General features: G+C 41.6%; 1 protein-coding gene across 4 annotated transcripts in view; it reads left to right on the forward strand.

The window, feature by feature from the left end:
* The window catches only part of KCNJ15 (potassium inwardly rectifying channel subfamily J member 15), a 48,214-nt gene that overhangs the window by 14,051 nt on the left and 10,507 nt on the right, over positions 1–23,656 (forward strand). The window contains exon 3 of one of the 4 annotated variants that reach the window (XM_004092316.2): positions 21,821–21,962. The exons of 2 other annotated variants lie outside the window; for them this stretch is intronic. The gene's annotated coding sequence lies outside the window, so the exon portion shown is untranslated. Of the gene's footprint in view, positions 1–1,944; positions 2,083–21,820; positions 21,963–23,656 lie in introns of those variants that run through there. One more of the 4 variants, XM_003263924.3, reaches the window with a different exon arrangement.

A 23,656-nucleotide genomic window follows, 5' to 3' on the forward strand; every position in this document is an offset into this window, starting at 1 on the left:
ACCAGCCCAGTTGCCTTTCAAAAGGCATCTCACTCCATCTTCAAGATGACCGCAGGGCCTGAGCTTTCAGACTTTAACTCCTCCTAGAAGCTCATAACCTGAAGATCTGAGATTTGAACCCAAGCCTGTCTGGCTCCTACCCTGTACCTTTCCCACTGTAGCATATTGCCTCCCTATCACCAAAATGCCCAACACGAAGTTGAACATGGCATAATATCAAATGAACTTGCGATCATCACGTTTTGTCAAAACTAAGAGAACATAAAAAAAAAATCAGCAAATTTGACCAGAGCAGTGTATTTATGGCAAGACCAAGGCAAAACTTGATTCCACGTTCTTTGCTTTATAGTAACAGACTGAAAAGGTTCATAAGTATATTCATATTTAAGAGAGTGTGTAACTGTTCTGCCTGGGTCAACGTAGAATTCCCTATACGTTGCATGCATCATCAGGAATTTCATATGCAGCAGAAAGGCATACAGCCTGGTTTCTCCAACAGCCAAAGGCATTTCTGAGTGACAACACCACTCTGATCTGGTGAAGCCGAGTCCATCCGGACATTGGGGAGCCCCAGGCCAGCAGGTTTTCTGCTAAGTGGACCTTTCCAAATCCTCTCTGGGACAAAACCTGGTTGGGCATCTTCAAGAAAAGATGCTCTTGTAAAGCTGGTGTAGCTGCTTAAATAAGCCCCAAATAGAGTCTAGTCAGTCTCTCTGTGCTTTTCTTTAAAATTCCCTTCATAGAAAGCTAAAACTTAAAGAGCTTTCAGAGAAGCTAGTCTGACCCCATCTCCCAGTATCATTGAGAAAACTGAAGCTCGGAGGGGCTGGGTCACTTGCCTGAGGTTTTGCAGCACACAGAAGAGCTCGTTCTCCTAATGTGGCCGGAACTCCTCACCAGGCCTCCTCCTATCCCTGGAAACTGAAGAGGAAAAGATGAAGCTGAACTCAGGCAGAAGCAACATATTTAAACTGGTTTATCGTTTGGCAACAGAGATCAGAGGAGTGAGTGGAAAGAAACTGAAAATCAGTGAAACACTTGCAGTTTAAAAGAGGCATGCAATTCCTGCTTTTCCTAAGCAGTGGAAATGTGTTTATATGTCCTTCCTAGAGCTCTCTCATTGCTCATGTGGTCCTATAAGGGGAATTCCTGGAGACTGAGCTGGGTGTATTTGAGTATTCTTCTCAATGGAAAGCAATGAGCTTGTGTGCTACACTGCTTAGGCCACACGATCCCCCAGGCCTGGGCTGCCAGACATGGCCGTCATTGCTCCATGCAGATCATGCCCATCCTGTGCAGAAGGTCACTATAGGAACACATGGCACAGGGAAGAAAACGCCCATAGAAATTCACATGGCGCTTGTCTAAACCGAAGGCAGGTGAGATCCACCCACTGTCATGGGAAGCTGCTAGCATGCTCCCATTTGTTTATAATAATTTCTCCACCATAAGAGGCTGCTTTAAAAACAAATGGCCAAAACCTGCGACCCAGTGCCACAATTGAGACAGAAAGCATGGGACTGTGACAGTTTTAAGAATTACTAAAGTATGAGGCTTGACGAGATCATTTTTCCAAGGATCCAGAGCCCTTTAGAGAGAATTCAAGAGGGAGAATTTCTGGTGACTTCTACCATCTCTGAAGAATTAAAAAACTCACTTGTGCTGCTTTCCAGGCCTCTGTGGTAGTTAATTCTGCTTGGCAGTTTTTGTTATCAAATAGCTTTTAAAAAATCTGGAGCTATCTCAGATATAAATACCTTATGATGCCAGAGGACTATCTTTCACCCATAAAAATTGAAGCCATGTGCCAGAAGCCCTCGTGGCTCAAGGGCTGTGTCCTTGGACACGGATGAGGGCAGCTGGGCGGTGGGACCCAGGCTCTGCCTGAATGCTCAGCTTCTGCAGGCTGGGGTGGAGAGTGTGCTCCCGCCTACCGGCTCGGCCAGCACAGGAGCACGTAGCCTGCAGGTGTGGGTTGCACACAGGCTTCCCCTTGCAGAGTCAGTTCCCCAGATCTCTTCATCACTTCCCCAGATCTCTGGGATCTTCAGCTGAGATTGGGCCCCAGCACCTGGACTCAAGGTAAGACCCCTTAGGATGCTTGTAGCTGATCAATCAGGGTAGTGCAAAGGAAGAGGGGAAAAAGCCACCGAGACCTCAAAGGAGATTTCTGGAAGATCCAATCAAAGTGATTCACCTTAACCTCAGGCATGACTTTTCCCCATTATCCGCTGTTTTTAATTTCAAGTAGTGTAAATCTTACTGATCTGAAGAAGACTTCTGCTTCTGAAACTACCAGCGCTTAACAATGATTGAGCCCTACTCTATGAGATTGCAAATAAAAATATATTAACCTTGGCAGGATATCAACTGATTGATACGTATACCCTACACTGAAAGACTGGAACCTCAATTTATCTGCATAAACAGAGGCTTTGGGTATAAAATTAAATGTAGTCGGTTATGCCGAAGACTGCTTTCAATAGTAATGCACCAAACATGCTTTTGAAAATAGCAATAAACTATTCATTTAGATTAGATATACAATAAGTAACTTTCAGAGTTAGTAGTAAGTTTTAAGCCTCAAAGACTTTGATTTCAGTGACAAGATGTGTAAATGCAGCTGTTAGAAAAAGCACACATACTGAGGTTTCTTTCAAGATTATATATAGTATTATTCAAAAGTCTTATTGTATATGAAAAGTGACAAGATTTTTGCAATATGAAACAACAGTAGCTAGCTAATACTCTAGTAACCTTTACAGATTGTCTTGTTGGTCACATTATACCTTAATTTTTCAGGATCTAACCAAGGCTTGGTTAACTCTTACTGGCAATGTTTGAAAGGGATGAAAGAGGTCCTATGTATATTACTCTAAGTTAATCTTAGTGCAGGAAGACAAGTCATATTTGAATAACTTTATTTTGTATCCCTAGCTACTATCGTCCTAGTATTTGAAAAGCTCCTTTTCTCCCAATGTTCACAAAGTCATTTTCCAAACTTGCAAATATTAAAACCTATTCATGTCTAATACCTTTCTACTTGGTCTATTTCCATGTCCTGTCAATGACATATCAATTACCCTATTCAATTACCCATGTCACTTGAGATTTCTCCCACCAGAATTTAGGTTGCATATTTTCACAGGGCAATTTATTTTAAAATCAGAATGGTCCATAAAACTAATAGCTTTGTGTGCACAGACCTAAAAGATTTGTAGTAGCTCTGCAGCTGCATTTTTGAACATCAATAGTTAAACAATCAATGTAAATGTTAAAGAAGTAAATTAACTTTCAGAATTTCACGTGCGCTCTATCATTCACCATTGACCATGCTGGAAGAAGACTTTGAGGTCATTTCATCCAACCCTCTCATTTTACAGATGAGGAAAACAGGACTAATTGATAGCTAGCAATACTAAATTATAGCTCTTCTAAAACTAGACAGCAGAGTCAGTAGGCTTCTTAATGTGCTCAATTACTGTATGGATTCCACGAGTTGATGAGCGTGCTGTGACCTTGAACATTTACATTCTGTGGTTTTCAAATGTTTATGTTTCTAATGTGGTATTTGTAAACCTGGGCCCCAGTAACCTTTGGCACTGAGGCTTTGCCAGTCCCAACACTGGGCAGCCCACCTCTTCCATATGCAGCAGTGCTTCCAGGCTGTTCCACCTGGGCAAAGTCGTGTTAGGTGTAAGCAAAGATGTGAACTAGTGTTCATGCTTGAAAACCTCACAGAGACCTGCCTGCTGGCTGAATCCTTTCTTCATCTCTTGTTGCCTCTCCTACATGTGACTCAAAAGCTAGCCAAGTTTGTTCCACATCCTTCGGCTTGTTCCTCTTACACCAAAGTGCCATACCATTATCCCCTTTAGCAAGATCACACTTCTCCAATTTCTGTCCTCTACTCCTCAATAAACAGGAAGATGCTGTCTGTGGAAATGCATGTGGAACTCTTGCACACGTTTTCTATAACTTGTCTTCCTTCCACTTCCCCCCAACTAGAATATAAGCCTCATGAGAGCAAACGCCTCATCTGGACTGTTATCTCCCCTGGGTCTAGTATAGTCAAAAATAGTAGGTGATGGGTAAATACATGTGCAATAAATATATCCTTTCATCTTTCCTTCCTATCTTAGGGAAACAAATGTCCCTTTCTTTTCTGTCTTACCTCCCTAATAACATCAGTGCTTCTTTGTCCCTCCTCCAATATTGACCTCTGAATCATGTCCTCTTTCTTGAAATCTTGCCTTCTTAATTGTCTGCTTTTATGAATTTACACAGGTGTCCAGCCATCTGGCTGGCCTTTCTCCAGTTCTTTTGCTGGAAAATCCTCTCCTCTTCTCTTCAATACAGGCACTCTCTAAGATTGCCCCCTTCAGTTACTTTCTTCCCTTGGTATTTTTCTTTTTTTGCAGTTCTCATTGACTCATATCTGGTCAACTTTTACTTCTAGATACAATGATTCTTCAATTTCTACCTCCAGCCCCAAATTTAATTCCTAGATATGGACATGCTTGGAGCCAGCCCTACCATGTCACCTCAATACCCTCTGCTTTTCATACAAATCTTCCTTTCCATCCAGGCAGCAAACTCCAGAATCCTTTCCACTCCTGTTCAACCCTTTCTACTTCACATCTGATAGGTGTGTGAATTTTACCTGGTGGCAAACCAACGTGGTGATTCTCTTGAATTAATGTATTACTTAGACAAATTCAACAGCCTCCTAAATGATCTCCTTCTAGCTCCTCTCCTCCCTCTCCAGCTGTCTTGCTAGATGAGTCTGGCTTCTTTTTTCCTGCGGAAAGATCAAACTTTTCAGTTTAACCCGTGTCACCTTTTAAAATTAATTGCCAGTGTAGTTCCCAATATGGCCTCATACTAACTTCAGGTACCCCAGTGTATCTGAAGAAAGTAATCCCAGCTACTTGGGAGGCTGAGGCATGAGAATTGCTTGAACCCGGGAGGCAGAGGTTGCAGTGAGCCAAGATCATGCCACTGAACTCTAGCCTGAGTGACAGACCGAAACTCCGTCAAAAAACAAAAAAACAAAAAACAAAAAAAAAAACAACAAATGGGAAACTTTTTTTTTGAAAAGAGCAGAGGCTCCTTTTTTAAAAGAGCAGAGCTCAGACTCTTACTCACATCCCTGTGCCCCACCAAAATATTCTGATTTTATTGTCCTGCATCAGAGCCAAGGCATTAGTTCATTTTAAAATCCCCCTAGGTGAATCTCATAGGCAGCCATGGTTGAAAATCGCTGATAATTGATAAATCCTATAGCCCAATCAATTGGAAGTACTTGAAACATACTTTGCCACCCCATAGTTTTGCCTGGGCAATTCCCCTTGTCTGCAATCTTCTTTCTTCTATTTTTTTTCCTACAGAAAACACGTGATAACTTCTTTGATTTTTCCAGTTAGAAGGAATCAGTCCTCCTCCTGGAAATCCTTAATACTTTTTAATATATCATATTCATTCATGTGATCTAGGCAGACCTTGTGTTAGATATGGACAAAATGGAGAGAAAAAAGACAAGGTCCTTGTCTTTAAGCAGCTTATAGTCTTGCCAGCTCACTGGTTACACATGAACTAGTGAGTATCAACTTTTATGATAGAAGTGTCCATGGAATACTGTTTAGGCGTGAAGGAGTCTATTCTGCTTGGCATGATAACAATTTATGTATATGTCATCTCTTGTATCAAATGGTATACTTTTGAGGGCTAAGATCATGCATGTCTCACCTTTACGTATTTCAAAGACCACAGTAGTGTAAAATGTTTGCTGAATAAATGAGCGAATGAATGATGTTTTGGTAATTAGGAGTCACTGGGGAATAATGGCAGCTCTTAGGAAATGGTACCATAGTTCCATTCTTGGGGTAGGGCTGGGTGTGTCCCCATGGAGTTCACAGAACCATGTCATAATTTCAGTACTAAATTATGTGTGTTTTGCAGTTTCTCTCAATCACCCGTTGTATGGTTTATTTAAAATGGTAATAGGAATAGCATATTAGAAACTAGGTCCTGTAGTCATTAACAAAAAGAAGGGAAAAACAGACATTGGGGTCTACTTGAGGGTGGAGGGTGAGAGGAAGGAGAAGCAGAAAAGAGAACTATTGCGCGCTGGGCTTAATACCCGGGTGATGAAATAACCTGTACAACTAACTCCCATGACACAAGTTTATCAATGTAACAAACCTTCATACCCTGTTTTCAGTACCCCTGAACCTAAAATAAAAATTTAAAAAATTAGATTTTAGAATATATTTAAAAAGTAAGATATTATTTCTCAGTTAAAGAAAACATCTGAATTCATATTTTAAAAATATTTTTTAAAACTTTAAGTTTGATCAAGGCATTTACATCCTAGAAAACAAAAGCAATTATTTCAATATGCATTCTAGATTTATCAACTTTGCATACATATTTTAGGAAGATTTTGAGAGATTTCAATATAATATCTAAAAATGACCACTTAATTTTAGTAAAAAGAGACTCCCATCTTCTGGTAACTGACAATTACTATGGTCTAAGAGTGTTTAGATTAAAAAATATGTGTGTGTGTGTGTCTGTGTGTGTGTGTAAAATTATCACAGGAAAATCAATATATCAATAGTAGCACCAAAAAAGAAAAAAAAGAAACTGGGTCCTATTTCTTATGACTAAGAAGTTGACAATGGTCTTTCCAAATTAAGACTTGTCATCTTTGATTTTTGCAAGCATGTCCTAGAGATCCAATGTGAGCATTTGATGGCTGACGGGAAGAATTGAGGAGGATTAGGGAAGACGCTTGACTTTGCCATGATTCTCAAGTTAAATCCTTGGGCCTCTTAAAGATGTTGTTGATGAAGCTGCTAAAATGGTCACCAGATGAATATAAACAAATAGGACCCGCAGTAATTTCCAGGCTAATTTTGTGCACGTGCATTTAGGGGCGAGGCAAATTAAATAAATGAGGAGCTGATGTTCATGTGAAAGTAATTACTCTCCTCCAGTAGAAATCCTAATCCTACAAGTAACTGCAGAAATAATTAATCATAACTAAGAAGCAAACCACTCTCAGGGAGAAAAGCTGTATCTGAACTTCCACGTGCTCTTGGAGGATATGGGTGATTCATGGCATAAGAGTCATCTACCAAGGGATCTGCAAGAGCGAGTGCAGCTTCCAAGAGGGTCTGAGTCAGAACAGATAAAAGGAAGTGCTTCTTAACTCAGAGGATTTCAACACTGGGAAAACTCATTTCCCACAGAGATAGAATAATGTGTACTATAAATCACTCCCCAAAAGCAACTTAGACAACTACACAGGTAATGATAAATGCATGGAGAGCACCCACATGTTTTGGGTTGTGTTTTTGACATTCATTCGTTCTTTATAGATTATTAATCCACAGATTAAGTCATTGACTCATTTATAGTCATGAGTCACTAAAACTTTTCTGGAGCATCTACCACATGCCAGCAACTGTGCTACTGAGGGTACAAAGGTGGACATGGCCCAACCCCTGCCCTCAAAGAACTTCTAGGGAGCACTGACTTTGCAGGCATGATTCCGTCTGCATCATGCATCAGTAAACAGCTATGTGTGCTGTAGGGTATTGAGACACAATGACGTTCCCTCTGCTCAGCTCATCACCACAGCCAATGTGTAGGAGCTTGCTTTTTGAGACCCAGCGATGCTTTTCTATAACTGGAAGATTCCAAGTTTCCTTTGCTTCCATTTATGCATTCAGCAGACATTAAGGCCCTGCTAGAACCTAGGCATTGGCATGTACAAGATGAGATATGGCAGCTTGCATTCCAGTGGGAGGTGGCGGGGTGTGATGGATGAAGAGCTGGCTTTTGAGTCAGACTACAATCTTAAACACTGTCACCACTACTTACTAGTTTTGTGACCCTAGGCAAATGCTTTAACTTATCTAGCCTCCATTTACTTATTTTTACCAGCATTACTCTAAAGTGTGGAGTTATACATGCATGAGCTGCCGACACAGCACTTGTTACATATTCATTCTCAACTAGTGGCAGTTGTTGGTTGGATGATTATTATGATTAAATATACACAAGCAAAACAGATATCTCCAGTACACTGAGATAAATATTCTGGGAGACAGAAGCACAGGTGATCATGTAGAGAAAGCTCCAAACCCATGGGAACAGGTGGAGAAAGCACCTACCTAGAAAGGGTAACATCCCAAAGGATAGAAATGAGAACGCTGGCCAAGACAGGAGGTGGGCTTTCGGGCAGATGGCATGGCTTCAAATCAATCAATAGAGGACTAATCCATCTGGTGCAACTGCAAGTCATTCTGCATGACCTGACCAGGTACCAACCTGAGGAGTGGCTGGCACCAAGGCAGGTGGGGCCAGTTTCTGAAGAGTCAGTTTCAGGAGCTGAGGCTTTGGTTTGTAGACAATGGGGCCACTAAGCTGGGCGGCAGAGTGCTTTAGGGACACCACTGAGGAGGGACTATGAAGGATGCTATAGAGAGAGGACAACTTGAGATGGGGACCTCAATTATGAGCCTGTGCTGTCATGCAAGAAATAAAGTATGTGGATCTAAACCAAGGCAGTGTCACCCAAGAAAGAAAGTGTGTGGATCTAAACCAACGCAGTGACAGTGGGAAGGCAGAAAATGGACAGCTTCAAGGGATGTTGGGGTAGACTCAGGGTGCTGAGTATTTTTCAGTGCCTGAGGGTCTACGGGAGGAAGGGAGTTGCCCTGGGTAATGGATAATTAAGCTAGGCTGGGTTTAATTTGGGGTGTTTGTGGGCAATCAAAGGGAGGAACCACACACAGTTGACTGTTGTTCTGGCAGTCTTGCAAGAGCAATCTGGAACACACAAAGTCTAGGCTTCATGAACTGCAAAGGTAACATCTGAAATCATGGGAGTGGATGCAGGAGTGTGTCTTTAGTGAAAATAAAATAGTTCGAGCATGGAGCCTTGGAGAAAATGCCACTTCAAAGATTGGCGGAAGAAGAAGAACCTACAGATGGAACTGAGAAGGCATCAGAAAAGTAGAGGGCAAGTTGAGAGAAGACAGTAGCAGCAGACTGAAATGCTATGGAAATGTCAAGGAAGATGAGGAATGAAATGTATTTGCCTGCTGAGTTGTAAGTAACTCTGACCAAGTGGAGTGGTGAGCTGAGAGGTTACTCCCTTGGTTGAAGAGTAATCACCCAGCCCTCAAGGAAGTGGAAGCAAAGTATCGCTTCTGTCCTTTTTAAAGCTCTTCTCGATATCCATTGACTCTGCTCCCCAAAGCTTGGCTTTTAGTGAAAGCCATTCTCTTTAGACAAACTCATTGTCTCTCCTCTCAACTCCAAGACAAGCATTTTGACCTTTTTAACTCCATGGGTTTTATTACCAATGAATGAAATAGGACGTGGCACACAGAGCAGACAGAAGGGCATTGCCAAGGTCTTTCAACCGGGGTCGTACTCTCAATTTTACTTCCTGAAAGTTCAATGTCTTGGCTGAAAATAGGGCTGAAAATAGATCCAAGGAAGACCACTGGGAATTGGCCAACTAGGTTTAAACTGGGGAACAACTCCCCTCAAGTGGCAAATTTAAGGGTCTTCATCCTGCCTCATTGGCTTTAATCCCTCTTGAACATGTCAAAGTGGTTGAAAGACTGAGTCCTGGTGGGCCACATTGTGTTTCTGTGGACTGTGGACTAGTTTCAGAGGAAGCACCTGTCTGACTTAACCAGGGATCACTTAGGATGAACACCAGTTACACAGTATAGAAGACATAAATATTTGGCTGGGCGCCGTGGCTCAGGCTTGTAATCCCAGCACTTTGGGAGGCCGAGGCGGGCGGATCACGAGGTCAGGAGTTCGAGACCATGGTGAAACCCCGTCTCTACTAAAAATACAAAAAATTAGCCGGGCGTGGTGGCGGGCGCCTGTAGTCCCAGCTACTCGGAGAGGCTGAGGCAGGAGAATGGCGTGAACCCGGGAGGCGGAGCTTGCAGTGAGCCGAGATTGCGCCACTGCACTCCAGCCTGGGTGACAGAGCGAGACTCCATCTCAAAAAAAAAAAAAAAGAAGACATAAATATTTGAAAATTTATTTGCAGGCACTGTTGCACAGTGCAAGCTGGCTCAGAAATTAAGGCATATATATAGTTCAAATGGGACCAAAGTAGTCTTTTGGAAGTCATAATAGGGAACACATACATGAATTGTTGAGCAGATCTTGTAAATTAAGAGATTCATTGTATTCAGTCAATTGTGTGTGTGTGTGTGTGTGTGTGTGTTCCCTTTCTTTGGGAAAACAGCATTTGTAAGCCACTCACTCCCAACGTCAGGGGCACATCAGGGTGAGGGTATATAGAGGTAGCTGTTATTAGTCAGAATATAAGCGACGCCTGACTTAGCACTCTGTTACTGTTAGCACTACCGAATCTTTGATGACTAGGTGTGGTCAAAATCTTGGTTTCCAGCTATGTTTCCCATAAATGAAGTTTCCAGATATAAGCCAAATGCTAAAACAAAATTGCTGACTACAGGATCATTTTGTAATACTGTATGGGTGATTTATAAGCTGCATTTTTTTAAAGAATGAAGTCATCTAGTGGCTTTGAACTTTCTCCCCATAGGTGAAGTTATAAGTCCAGCAAGCTCCTCAGAGTCTCCTTTCTCAATAGTCATGTGAGAGAAGCCAGCCTCAATTAAGCCCCATGGCATTCACTGATGGAATAAATTACCTTCTATTGTATGTGTCTAGAGTGATGCTTGCTCTAACCATCCATGGGAGAAATGAGAAAACAGTCACTCAAACCATTTTCTGGGTTCAGTACCGTGTTGTCTAGATGAGGAACAGTGGCTGCAAAAGGCCGTTTGCTATGCAGAGTGTGAGCTTTCACCTCCAGCCTCAGCCTTGCCTGGGAGCTGGTTAGAAATGCAAATTCTCAGACCTACCGCAGACCTTTTGAATAATAATTTGCATTTAAATGAGCCCTCAGGGAATTCGTATGCAAGTTTAATCAGTATTGGTGTAAAGCAATGGATTCAAAAATTATAGCCTCTCACAGCACACACAAGGATACTTAGGGACATACATGCACAATATATATATTTTTCATCTTGTTCTAACATATTACATATATTTTATTTATTTTTTTCAACTTTTATTATAGGTACGGTGTACATGTGCAGGTTTATTAAATGAGAATATTGCATGATGCTGAGGTTTGATGTATAAATCCTGTCATGCAGGTAATGAGCACAGTACCTGACAGGTAGTTTTTAAAACCACCCCACAGCCCTCTAGTAGTCTGCAGTGCCTATTGTTCCCACATTTATCTCCATGTGTGCTCAGTGTTTAGCTCCTTCTATTATAAGTGAGAACATGTGGTATTTGGTTTTCTGTTCCTGCATTAATTTGCTTAGGATAATGGTCTCCAGCTCCATCCATGTTGCTGCAAAGAACATGATTTAATTCTTTTTTATGGCTGCATAGTATTCTGTGGTATATTTGTACAAAATTTTCTTTATCCATTCTACATTTATGGGCACCTGGCTTGATGCCATGTCTTTGCTCTGGTGAATAGTGCAGAGGTGAACATACAAATGCATGTGTCTTTTGGTAGAATGATGTAGTTTCCTTTGGGAAAACACCCAGTAATGGGATTGCTGGGTCAAATGACAGCTCTGTTTTAAGTTCTTTTAGAAATCTCCAGACCTGCTTTCCACAGTGGCTGGACTAATTCACATTTCCATCAATAGTGTAGAAACTTTCCCTTTCTTTGCAGCCTTGGCCAGCATCTATTTTTTGACTCTTTTTTTTTTTTTTTTTTTTTTGAGACGGAGTCTTGCCCTGTCACCCAGGCTGGAGTGCAGTGGCCCGATCTCGGCTCACTGCAAGCTCCACCACCCGGGTTCACACCATTCTCCTGCCTCAGCCTCTCTGAGTAGCTGGGTATACAGGCGCCTGCCACCACGCCCGGCTAATTTTTTGTATTTTTAGTAGAGACGGGGTTTCACTATGGTCTCGATCTCCTGACCTCATGATCCGCCCACCTCGGCCTCCCAAAGTGCTGGGATTACAAGCGTGAGCCACCGCGCCCGGCCCTATTTTTTGACTCGTTAGTAATAGCCATTCTGACTGGTGTGAGATGATATCTCTTTGTGGTTTTGATATGCATTTCTCTAGTGATTAGTGATGCTGAGCATTTTTTCAAGTTTGTTGACCGTTTGTATATCTTCTTTTGAGAAGTGTCTGTTCATGTCCTTTGCCCATTTTTTTTTAAATGGAGCAATGTGTTTTTTGCTTGTTGATTTATTCAAGTTCACCATGGATTCATTTTAAAATATGTGTAAGATATAAACACTTAAAAGGATAAAGTGGAAGCTACGATTGAATACTTCTATCATTTTGTCACTGTCCCTGCTTGGGTTACTGGTGTACCCCACGTTGGAGACATCTGGTGTAAAGAAGCAAACAGAGCCGAAAGGAATCTTGGAACTCTTTGTCTATGATGGTCAGTGTACTGGGGAACATGAAATACACAGAGGAAGTAATTTGTTGGATGAAATTGAATATATACTTATGTTTGCCCATAGTTTTTATCGGTTTTGTCATTTTGAGAGATGTACAACTAATTTTCTCTTCAAGATAGAACATTGTGGCATATTCTTTGTGCAACAAATCAGAATAGGAAGACAAAATCTTTATTTCTAATTGAATTGTTCAAATCAGTGAAGTATTCTCCACCCCAACAATGTGCCTAGCTGTGGACTGGATTCTTCTCTGGGATTCCTCTCTGACCTAGAATGTTGGGCATCATAACCTTAGGCACTTAAGCAAGTGACGTTCTTACTAAATCGGATGCTGAGTCCCCTTGAATAGCATCTCTGCCCACCCTGTGCCTCCCTTAAACATTAAGTTCCTACCACATGCCAGGCCTTGTGTTTGCTACTCAGGATGAACTACTGAGCCCAGTCTATGGGGAAAGGTAAGCTCCAAGACTGATCATTACAGCAGCACGTAAGTATTATCATGAGGTGTGGACAATGAGAAGGCAGAAGAGAGGAACAAGATGAAATCTACCTGCATGCTAGAGGAGATGACATTTGAGCGGGGCCTCCAGGGATGTGTAGGAGTTTACCAGGCATACAGCAAACAAGAAATATGGAATAAAGGGGTCAGCCTGAGCAAAGGTATAGGGCCGGAAATCTGCTTTATCAGCAGTATCTCTGGGTGAAGTGCAAACTCTTCTAATTCAGTCAATGAAATGAAACCTTAAGATGACTGAAAACTAGGTTCTTGGATTTGTGCAATAGATATTTGGAAATATCTCTGAGAGTAAATGATTTCATAATGTTTGGCCACAACACTGTGTGGAAAGTTTCTTTGTGTAATATAACACAGTAAGTACTTCTCATTTACAGTAAAATCTGGAATACTTGGAAATGGTCTGTGCTAGGGAAATTGAATTTTCAGATTAACTGCAAAAAAATGGAAAATCTGGTTGGAAAACTTTCTGATTTTGTTTTCCTTTAGAGAGATAACTGCTGTTAATATTTTAGAGGTGTTTTATTTTGATCTTACCTAGAGAGAGAAACAGAGAGATTACCCTGCATATTTAGCTGTATCACTTGCCTTTTAAAAAACATTTAGCATTTTGTCATGATTTTTAAACACTGCATAATATTTCAGCCTATACATGTTTTATAAATATAAAACCATTTCTATATTGTTGGTGACTCAGATTGCTTCTAATGTTTTAATATCATAACAAATATAGAGAACATTCTTGTACATTGTCCTATCATACAGTTCCTATTAAGTCTTATAAGTAGACTTACTGACTCAAGCAGTCTAACACAAATAGTTTAAAACTTTGAGTATACATTGTCAAATTACTGCCTCCCTCAAAAAAGTTATGCTAGATTACTCTATCAGACACCATGCAGGAAGCTCTTCATTTCTTCAAACTTGTCAATGTAAAATGTTGACATGTCTTTTAAAATTTTCGGTAATTTGGGAAGTGAAAAGTGATTCCCTGGTGCCTTTGTGTTTCTTGGACTGATGGTCCCTCCTCAGTCTCCTTTGCCTGTATCTCTGACTCTGCCTGATCTTAAGGCTCTTCAGGCTCAGTCTGGGTTGCTGCTTCCACACTACTGTCTAAGGGCGAAGCTCCTGCACTTTCATGGTTCAAATCCCACTTGTCAGCTTATGTGCTAAAGGCATCCCTCCTGTCCAGGTCTCTCTGTTGAAGGCCAGGCCCATCTGCACAGACCCTAGTGCTTACTTCTCTTTGGGTGTCTCCAGGCAGCCTCCAGTGCACACCTTCAAACCTGCACCCCAGAGGTGAGATCCTCCTTCTGCATCAGGATTCTGCACAAGCTTGAGCTCCATGCTGGTATAACACCAAAACATTCAATCTGGGTGTCCCATAACATGTCCATAATGTTAAAATCACAGAGGAAGATCCAGTGTCCTCTGAATCAGTAAGATAGCCTCCGCCCACCCCAACACACCTCATTTCCATGCCAGGAAGCCTGGAGTCATTGGTGAGACCTTGTCTTCTCCCTGCCTTGTCTTCTTAACATCCACCTGTTGGAGACGCCTGTCTGGGATCTGTCACCCAGAGCTCCTGGCTAGTAGCTCTCAAGCTACTACACTGCCCTTGTCCATGCATCAGTAATTTCAACTCCGATTACTGAAAGTGCCAACTAAATAGACTCTCAGCATCTATGTTTGACTCTTTCCAATCCATTCCCTATGCTGCGTTTAACATGATCACTTCCAAAAGCAAGTTTGATCCTTTCTCTTCCTTGAATAAAACCCCAAGATACTCCTTGTGTTCCAAGGGTGGGGGTGATGGTCCTCAAGGAGCCCACAAAGCCACATGCAGGGGCTTGGCGTGGCTCTGCCCTCAGTCCTACCCGACCTTGCTCCCCTCTCCCCTACTCGATATCCTCCTTGTTTCCTGGAAGGTGCCAAGCTCCAGGCTCCAACTCCAGACTAGGACATGTTATATACCCCATGTGCTAGTCTCTCATCCGTCCTTGACTTTCTCCCCAGTTCTTCCCACAAATTTCTTTAAATCACTCGTCTAATGATGTATTTAATGCCTCTCTTCCTCGTTTTCTTGCAAACTACCCAAGAGCAAGAACCAAGTCACTCTTACTGCTTCATCAGCAGCATGTGTCATGCTTAGCACATAATTGGTGCTCAATTATTGAGCAATTATGTGTTCAATTATTGAGCACATAGTTGGTGCTCAATAAATTCTTGCCACACAAACCAATAAATAAATGTTAAAGTGTTGAAATGTCTTTTCGCCTTTTCAACATTTTTTGAATTGTGTTTCTACACACATTGCCCACTTAGGACGATGAAGGCTCTTGTTGATTTGTGAAAACTTTATATGAACCCTCTGCTGTTCATCTGTGGTAAATGTGATTTCTTTTGATAAGTCGTATTTTATGTTTTATTCGTGGTGTGCATATGATGATAACAGTTAACACTTGTATAATGATTAATACTAATCATTATACTAATCATAGGAGCAGGCAGTTTTATGGTACTTTATATGTTTTTACTTCACACGACCCTATGAGGCATAGAAATGATCATCATCGCCATTCTGCATATGAGGAAACCGAGTCTCAAAGGGGTTAAGAAAGTTGTCCAAAGTCACCCAGCTGGTGTTAACAGAAGCAGGGTCCCGTGCTCTTAATCTTTACACTATATTGCCTTTGAAGAATTGTTTATTTTTTTTTTAAGTACAGAAGAGATAATGTTCAACCTGACTTTTGAAGAACAGGTGGGAGTTAACCAAGAAAGGGAGAAAATGAAGAACCTTCAGGAAGGAATTCATGTGCCAGATGTGGGCTGAGAGGGCACCCAGCTGCTCAGGAAGGGGCAAGTATATACCCAGGCTCTGGTCTGAGGTGAATAAAGCCGGAGAGGGAGCGAGAGCCAAGGCTTAAGGGTCTTTTTGGTTTCCCAAGGTGTTCAGTATTTGTCTTGTCAGCAGTGGGAGATACTGGAGGATTTATGAAAGGGAGTATTGTCTCAATTAGCACTCTAGATGAGTAAGCTTTCTCTTTCCTGGTAAGAGTTTTCATGAAACCATGGCAATATAAAGTTGCATGTGACTGAGTGGTATATTAACTGTAAAAATCCACCTTCCTGGCTGGGCGCGGTGGCTCACGCCTGTAATCCCAGCACTTTGGGAGGCTGAGGCGGGCGGATCACAAGGTAAGGAGATCAAGACCATCCTGGCTAACACGGTGAAACCTTGTCTCTACTAAAAATGCAAAATATCAGCTGGACATGGTGGCGGGAGCCTGTAGTCCCAGCTACTCGGGAGGCTGAGGCAGGAGAATGGAGTGAACCTGGGAGGCGGAACGTGCAGTGAGCCGAGATCGTGCCACTGCACTCCAGCCCAGGCGACAGAGCGATACTCCATCTCAAACAAAAAAACAAAACAACAACAACAGCAACAACAACAAAAATCCACCTTCCTACTTCCGAGAAGTGCTACAGTAAGGCTATGAAGACCAAGCATTATGTATGTATCTGAGCTGTTTTCTGTTATTTCCCCCTCTGTTTTTATGTCAGAAGAAACTGTACCATTACTTCTAGAGTAGAAGATGTTGGAATGTCTACTCATTAGTCTTACTGTTCCAATCACGTGAGCACCAATGTAATGTTCATTACTAACATTAGTGCCTGCAAGAATATCCTACTGGAAAGATGATGAGCTGTGATTTCGTTAAGTGTCCAACCAATTTTTATAAAAGACACAGCATCTGAGATGGCTGTTAAACATGTCAAGAGATTGTGTATGAGGGGAATAAATCAAGGAATATTCTATAGGTTGGTCTGATTCTGTGATATTACCAGAATTACTGGTAATATCTACAGCATTTAAAAACGTCATCCACAGTCAAATTTAATCCCAGAGCTATGAAGCCTGGAGAATATATGGGTAGAACTCAGGAGAATCCATGATCTCACATGAGGAGAAAAGAACAGCAGTTTATTTTAAATGGCCTCTAACTAAAATTTGTACTGAGTGTGTGCAACAAACCACAGATATACTAGTTGCAACTGTGACTTGGTCATAGTGGAAATCACAGACATTTCAATATCACATTCCAGTCATTTCAGAGACCTTGAAATAACATTGCTGCTCACCACACCTTCAAAACGTTAGCTCTGATTTAATGCTTGGAAAAGTATAATTTTGTTTTTTCAGTACTGTAATAGGTGCATTTTAATACCATTGGTGTCTTCTGTAATCTTTGTGACTTTGCTTTTATCTGTTTGAACACTTTATTCTGAGAAGGCAGGCATGTGTCTCACTAGTCCACCAAAAAAAGACCATAACATAAAACGTTAAGAGCCTCTGAGCTAATATCTTAAAAATGAGACAAACTTCTTAGCTTTTCTGACACCTCTGCTAAGCCATGCATGAAAAGGCTGCACCCCCATCCTGCAATGGTTAGATTTGTTTTCAGAGTTTTTAGTACTGGGAAAATCTGAGTTGCTTTTTTTCTTCTAAGAAGGATGGCTTTACGTTAAACCCTGTCTTTAAGTTTCTTGGCCTTAGGACTGACACTTGAGCGTAAGTTTGCTTTTCCCTAGGGATGCCAGATTTAGCAGATTTAGCAAATACAAATGTAAGGCCACTCTGTACTATGTGTATCTATAGATACATATATATAAATAGTACATATATATCTCTGAATTTCAAATAAACAATGAATAATTTTAGTATAAGCATATAACAAATATAACATATGACAGGCTTATACTAAATTATTTGCTGTCCATCTGAAATTCAAATTTAACTGGGCATCTTGTATTTTATCTGGCAACTGTAAAAACACCAAATTTGGGCCAATAGTCCTCCGGCTAATTAACTACAGATGGTTAGAATGTGTTTTCTTATACAGTACAGTGATGGAAATTAGTTAACTGCCAAATGTCTTAATTTTTGATTGAATGTGAAGATATTTTTAAGTTTGAAATTTTGTATTATCAATCAGTGATCACAGAGTCTGTTTTCAACTTTGGGACAAGCAAACAACTGAGAAATACTACCAGTCTTTAAAGCAAATTTTGGTATAAACTGTGTTCCACTGAGATAGTTTCTATATCAGAGAAATGTGGTCAAAATGTAAACAGATAGTGAGACAGAATTTCAAAACTTTTTGACATTCATTCCATTGTTAAATAACTTGGTTTGTTTTGTTTTGTTTTGTTTTGTTTTGTTTTGTTTTGTTTTTTTGAGATGGAGTCTCCCTCTGTTGCCCAGGCTGGAGTGCAGTGGCGCGATCTCCGCTCACTGCAAGCTCCGCCTCCCAGGTTCACACCATTCTCCTGCCTCAGCCTCCCGAGTAGCTGGGACTACAGGCACCCGCCACCACACCTGGCTAATTTTTTGTATTTTTTAGTAGAGATGGGATTTCACCATGTTAGACAGGATGGTCTCGATCTCCTGACTTTGTGATCCGCCTGCCTCAGCCTCCCAAAGTGCTGGGATTACAGGCATGAGCCACTGCGCCCAGCCATAATTTGGTTTTAAATCAAGCACAAGTCGTAATTTCCATTGCCTGGGATGAGATTCATGCTAATAACTAATATGAATGCCAATGAAGATAAGAATTTTACCTTTGCATGCAGGTGAATTACATCAGAGCCCATTAGTCATCAATTTATAGAGACTGACAACTCCACATTTATTTCAAATAAAAGAAAATGTAGTAGTCAGCATGAGGCCAGAAAACAAGCTAGCCTGAAATTGTTACCCATATTTATAACGTGCTTTCTATGTTTCCATGCCTTCATCATAGTGCAAAATATGATAAATGTGAGGCAAAGAAAGATAAATGTGAGTGGTAAAAATTGGCAGACTCAACATCTTAGTGAGAGAGAGAGATTTACTTAAGGGAAAATCAGTTTGGAAGTATTGCAAATTATATAATGATGCGGCGTAAAAAGGCCTGATCCAGTCTCAAGCATCTTCTCATGTCTCACAGAAACAGGAGTTAAGAAAACCAGCATCACTCCTTACTTCCCACGTGTCATCTCCTGTGAATGCTCCAACCATGTCCACTTTGAAGTTTCATTAAATAAAACACACTAAGCCGGGCACGGTGGCTCATGCCTGTAATCTCATCACTTTGGGAGGCCGAGGCAGGCAGATCACTTGAGGTCAGGAGTTCGAGACCAGCCTGGCCAACATGGTTAAACCCCATCGCTATTAAAAATACATAAATTAGCCGGGTATGGTGGTGCATACCTGTAATCCCAGCTCCTTGGGAGGTTGAGGCACGAGAATCATTTGAACCCAGGAGGTGGAGGTTGCAGTAAGCTGAGATCACACCATTGCACTCTCCAGCCTGGGCAACAGAGCAAGAGTGTCTCAAAAAAAAAAAAAAAAAAAAAGAGTCAAATACTTGCTTCTCTACCAGTATTATCTGCAAAAAGAGAAGCCTTCCACTCTGACTTATACCACAGTCAGACAAACCCAAACGCTGTGGATTTCCTTCTCCTTAACCAAATGGTACTGTTTTGAGCCATCTTCTCCTCTGCTTTAGGTTTGGACTAATCCAGACAAAAATAGTGAGTGAGATTCCATGAGCCTGTTGAAGAAATCTCTTTCCTAAAGAGAAAATTGGGTCCAGGAGCAGTGGCTCACACCTGTAATCCCAGCACTTTGGGAGTTCGAGGCAGGTGGATCACTTGAGGTCAGGAGTCCAAGACCAGCCTGGCCAACATGGTGAAACCCCATCTCTACTAAAAATACAAAAATTAGCTGGCTGTGGTGGTGCACACCTGTAATCCCAGCTACTTGGGAGGCTAAGGAAGGAGAATCGCTTGAATCTGGGAGGTGGAGGTTGCAGGGAGCCGAGATCGTGCCACTCCACTCCAGCCTGGGCGACAAGACAGACTCCATCTCAAAAAAGAAAAAAAGAAAATTGAGCAGTGCATTACGGAGGCTGACACAGTACAATTTGCCTCCTCATGCCCTCCACACTTACTTCCAGACATCAGTGTTCCTGTTTTGCCAGTCATCTCACAACAATGCATGTCCAAGCCACGCTGTGATTAGAGGGAGAATATGCTTATTACCCGAGTTCTTCGCATGTTGGAGCAGGGAGAGGCCAAGGGTGGTAAACCACAGGAAATTTCCATTTGCCCTCCGCTGCGGCACTCTCACTCTGTAGGGAAGCTAGTTGTTATTAAGTAATAATGTTCAGTGGAGGTTGGTCACTCGTAACAACAGACAGATGTGTAATGTTTTATTTGGGTTAGCCAGCTCTCTCACAAATAAAGGGCCTGAAATTAAACTGTCTTTATGAAAATATTCAGTAAATGATACCTCTGGCTTATTCCAGCGCTCAGATTCTTTGCCATGGAAAATGGCAAATGAGTCCCCTGTTGGGCCCGGAATCTGTTTAAACTTGTCTTTGTCGAGTACAGAAGTGTTGATGTTCTATGAGATTAAAAAAAAGTTTTTAAAGAATTCGCATCAAGGAGTAAAGGGAACAACGATGCAAACCACATTTAGAGATGGAAAAGAATTTTTTTTTAGTACTTATGGAATTTCAAACAATAATAATGGGACAGAAACATAGGAAAAAAGCTACATATCTGACCGCAGAGGCAAATTGCATTATTACATGCTCACATGCAATGCAAATGTGGATTGGTCTGTAAAGGAACACTTTTTGCTTTTCTAATGCATAGTAGGGTGAGAGGGGCACCTCTACAATTTACCAAGGCATCACTAGCAAACTCCAGCTACCGAATTGCTTGGGGAAATTGAGTTCTTTTGAAGACAGATTCTTGGGAACTGTACCCCCAGAAATTCTGGTTCAGTAGCTCAGATGTGGAGCCTGAGAGGCTGCATTTCTGATGATGGGGATGCTGCGGTTGGATGAGGGGAGAGGGGTCACACTATTCTATACCACCCTGTTTCCAGTAGCCAGTGAGATGGATAACTCATCTCAACATATAGTGTGACCACGAAGAGAGAAACCTACCCATAAAATGTACTAAGATTCACAAAAGCTTGTTTCCAGCTCTAACCTTGTTACTGGCTCGGTAACCTTGAACAAGTTACTCAAACTTTTTGATCCTTTTATCTCCCCAGATATAAAGTGTAGAGTTTAGACCAGATCAGCACTCCTCAAAGTGTTCTCAAATGTCATAAAAAGGCTAAACACACACACACACACACACACACACACACACACACACACACACAGCTACAGTTAAGCAGGTTTTATAACTGTAGGACGTCTCAGAAACTGTAATAAACAAATGTGCAATGTGACTTTCCAAAGAGTGAAGACAATGGGGTGTTTGGGGGCCCAGCTTCAGCTCCAGTAGGCAAATCCTTCCAAAAGTATTTAACCACAAATCCCTTTATGTGTGTGGAACACCTGAATCACACACTTCAGCAAGAGAACCCCTAATGTCCTCCAGACTTAACTTTCCCAGCCTAGAATCTAGGTTCTCTCCACAGTCCTCCAATGTTCCCAGCTAGGCCAATGCTAAAAGCCTCCCTTAATGATACCCATTATCCAAGGAAGAAACCTGAGAGCAATTTTCTACTGACTGTTTGCTTTTTTCCAGCAATTCTCAACTTTTTGCCAAGACATTACACCCAAACTTCTAACCCCAAGGAAACATTTTCTAACTAAAAACTCCATCTGGCCACTGCAGTACTTATATTTTAACCCCAGTGACTTTCTCCATTCCTTTGTTTGAAAGTAATGAGACTAAATTTTAGACAATCTAATTTCTTGGCTTATTCATTTTCTCCATATTCCAGATAACTTTTAAGTAGTGAAGAGTATAGATCGTGGTTTTCCAAGTGTAGTCTAAGGTCTAACAGCATCAGGGATATCTGGGAAATTATCAGAACTACAGACCCTCTGGCTGCACCCCAAACCTGCTGAATTGGAAATTCTGAGGTGGGGCCCAGTCATTTCCATTTTTATCAACCCCTTCAGGTGATTCTAAAGCGCACTGAAGTTAGAGACCCAGCACTGAGATCAGAAACATGGACTATGGATCCCAACATACCTTGTGCTATATCACATTTCCTTTGTCTGGAATATGGGAATAATAGTAGTACCTAACTCAGAGTCTATGTGAGAATTAAATTAATATATAATGCTTAATATCAGGCCTGGCACAGCGTGAGCAATGAGTCAATTAATTATAGCTGCTTAATCTGTAATGGATGCTGACGCGTAGTGAGCAGGAAGTTAGCTTTGTCACACTGCACCACGAGACTCCTTTGCAAGCTAATGCCGACGATGGTGGTTAGATAGGAGTGCAGCTGTGGGAGCAGACAGAGCTGGTTTGCTCACCAGGTGCTCCATTTATTAACTTTGTGAATGTGTGTAAATTATTTAATTTCTCTAAGCTTAGTTTCCTCACCTAGAAAATAGAGAAAATAATTTCTTCCCAAGGTAAAGAGAGGGATTCAATAAGATAATATCTATAACTGCTTTGAAAAGTGCCTGGACCCTTTTAAGTTGTCCCTTCCCAAATGAAAGCTATCAATGACCTAATGACAGTGGTACCTGGGCGGCCCAGTGTGTCTATGTGATTACAGATCCTGAGGCTACTAGGTCCTTAAACTGGGGCTTCTTGCTCCACAAAATATTAGAATGATAGGATATGATACCCTTACAACTTTCCCTAAAAAGTTATCTTGTCATGATAAATGTAAATATTGACTCAGAAGTAATCAAAAGAGAATTAGTCACCTTTTCTATGTTGTTCTTAGGGATAAGGCAAGCCATTCTTTCCATTACAATCTTGTTGAATTTGGGTTCTTTTTGTATTCAGTGTTTAGTCATAGAACAACATTCAGAGTTTACATTAAGACTGTTGCAGAACTCAGTTGGGTGTAGTGGCTCTCAACTGTAATCCCAGCACTTTGGGAGGCTGAGATGAGCGGATCACCTGAGGTCAGGAGTTCCAGACCAAGCTGGCCGACATGGTGAAACCCCATCTCTACTAAAAATACAAAAATTAGCCAGGCGTAATGGCGGGTGCCTCAAATCCCAGCTACTTGGAAGGCTGAGGCAGGAGAGTCGCTTGAACCCAGGAGGCAGAGATTGCAGTGAGCCAAGATTGTGTCACTGCACTCCAGTCTGGGTGACAGAGTGAGATGCTGTCTCAAAAAAAAAAAAAAAAAAGAATATTTCCGAACTTTACATCTTTCCTTTAAATGCAGTACCTTTTAGGTCAGGCATATAATCCTAAGATAAAAAAATATGTATTAATCGTGACAGTGTCTCTGTGGTCAGGTTTCACTAGGTTTTGCCTTGTTAACAACTCTAAGAACTGTGTGGCTTACAGCGACAAGAATTTTTTCTCACCTGTGTTTCAAGTCAGCTGTAGTTGAATTATGGCTCAGTTCCAAGTTTCCTTCTTCCCACTTACCAGAAGGAAGGAACAGCCCAATCCATGACCCACCCACATGCAAGGCAAGCCGTGTGATGAGCCCGACACCTCTCTTCAGGCATGGTGTGGGTCACTGCTGTTCACACTCCATTGGCCAAAGCAGGTGGCAGGGCCACACCTGACACAAGGGAGTAGGAAACACACACCCCACCCCAGGTACGCCCTGGCAAGGAAAGTCCCAGGGAAG

The sequence above is a fragment of the Nomascus leucogenys genome, chromosome 25 (assembly GCF_006542625.1).
Source record: "Nomascus leucogenys isolate Asia chromosome 25, Asia_NLE_v1, whole genome shotgun sequence".
In the NCBI taxonomy this organism is placed as follows: domain Eukaryota; kingdom Metazoa; phylum Chordata; class Mammalia; order Primates; family Hylobatidae; genus Nomascus; species Nomascus leucogenys.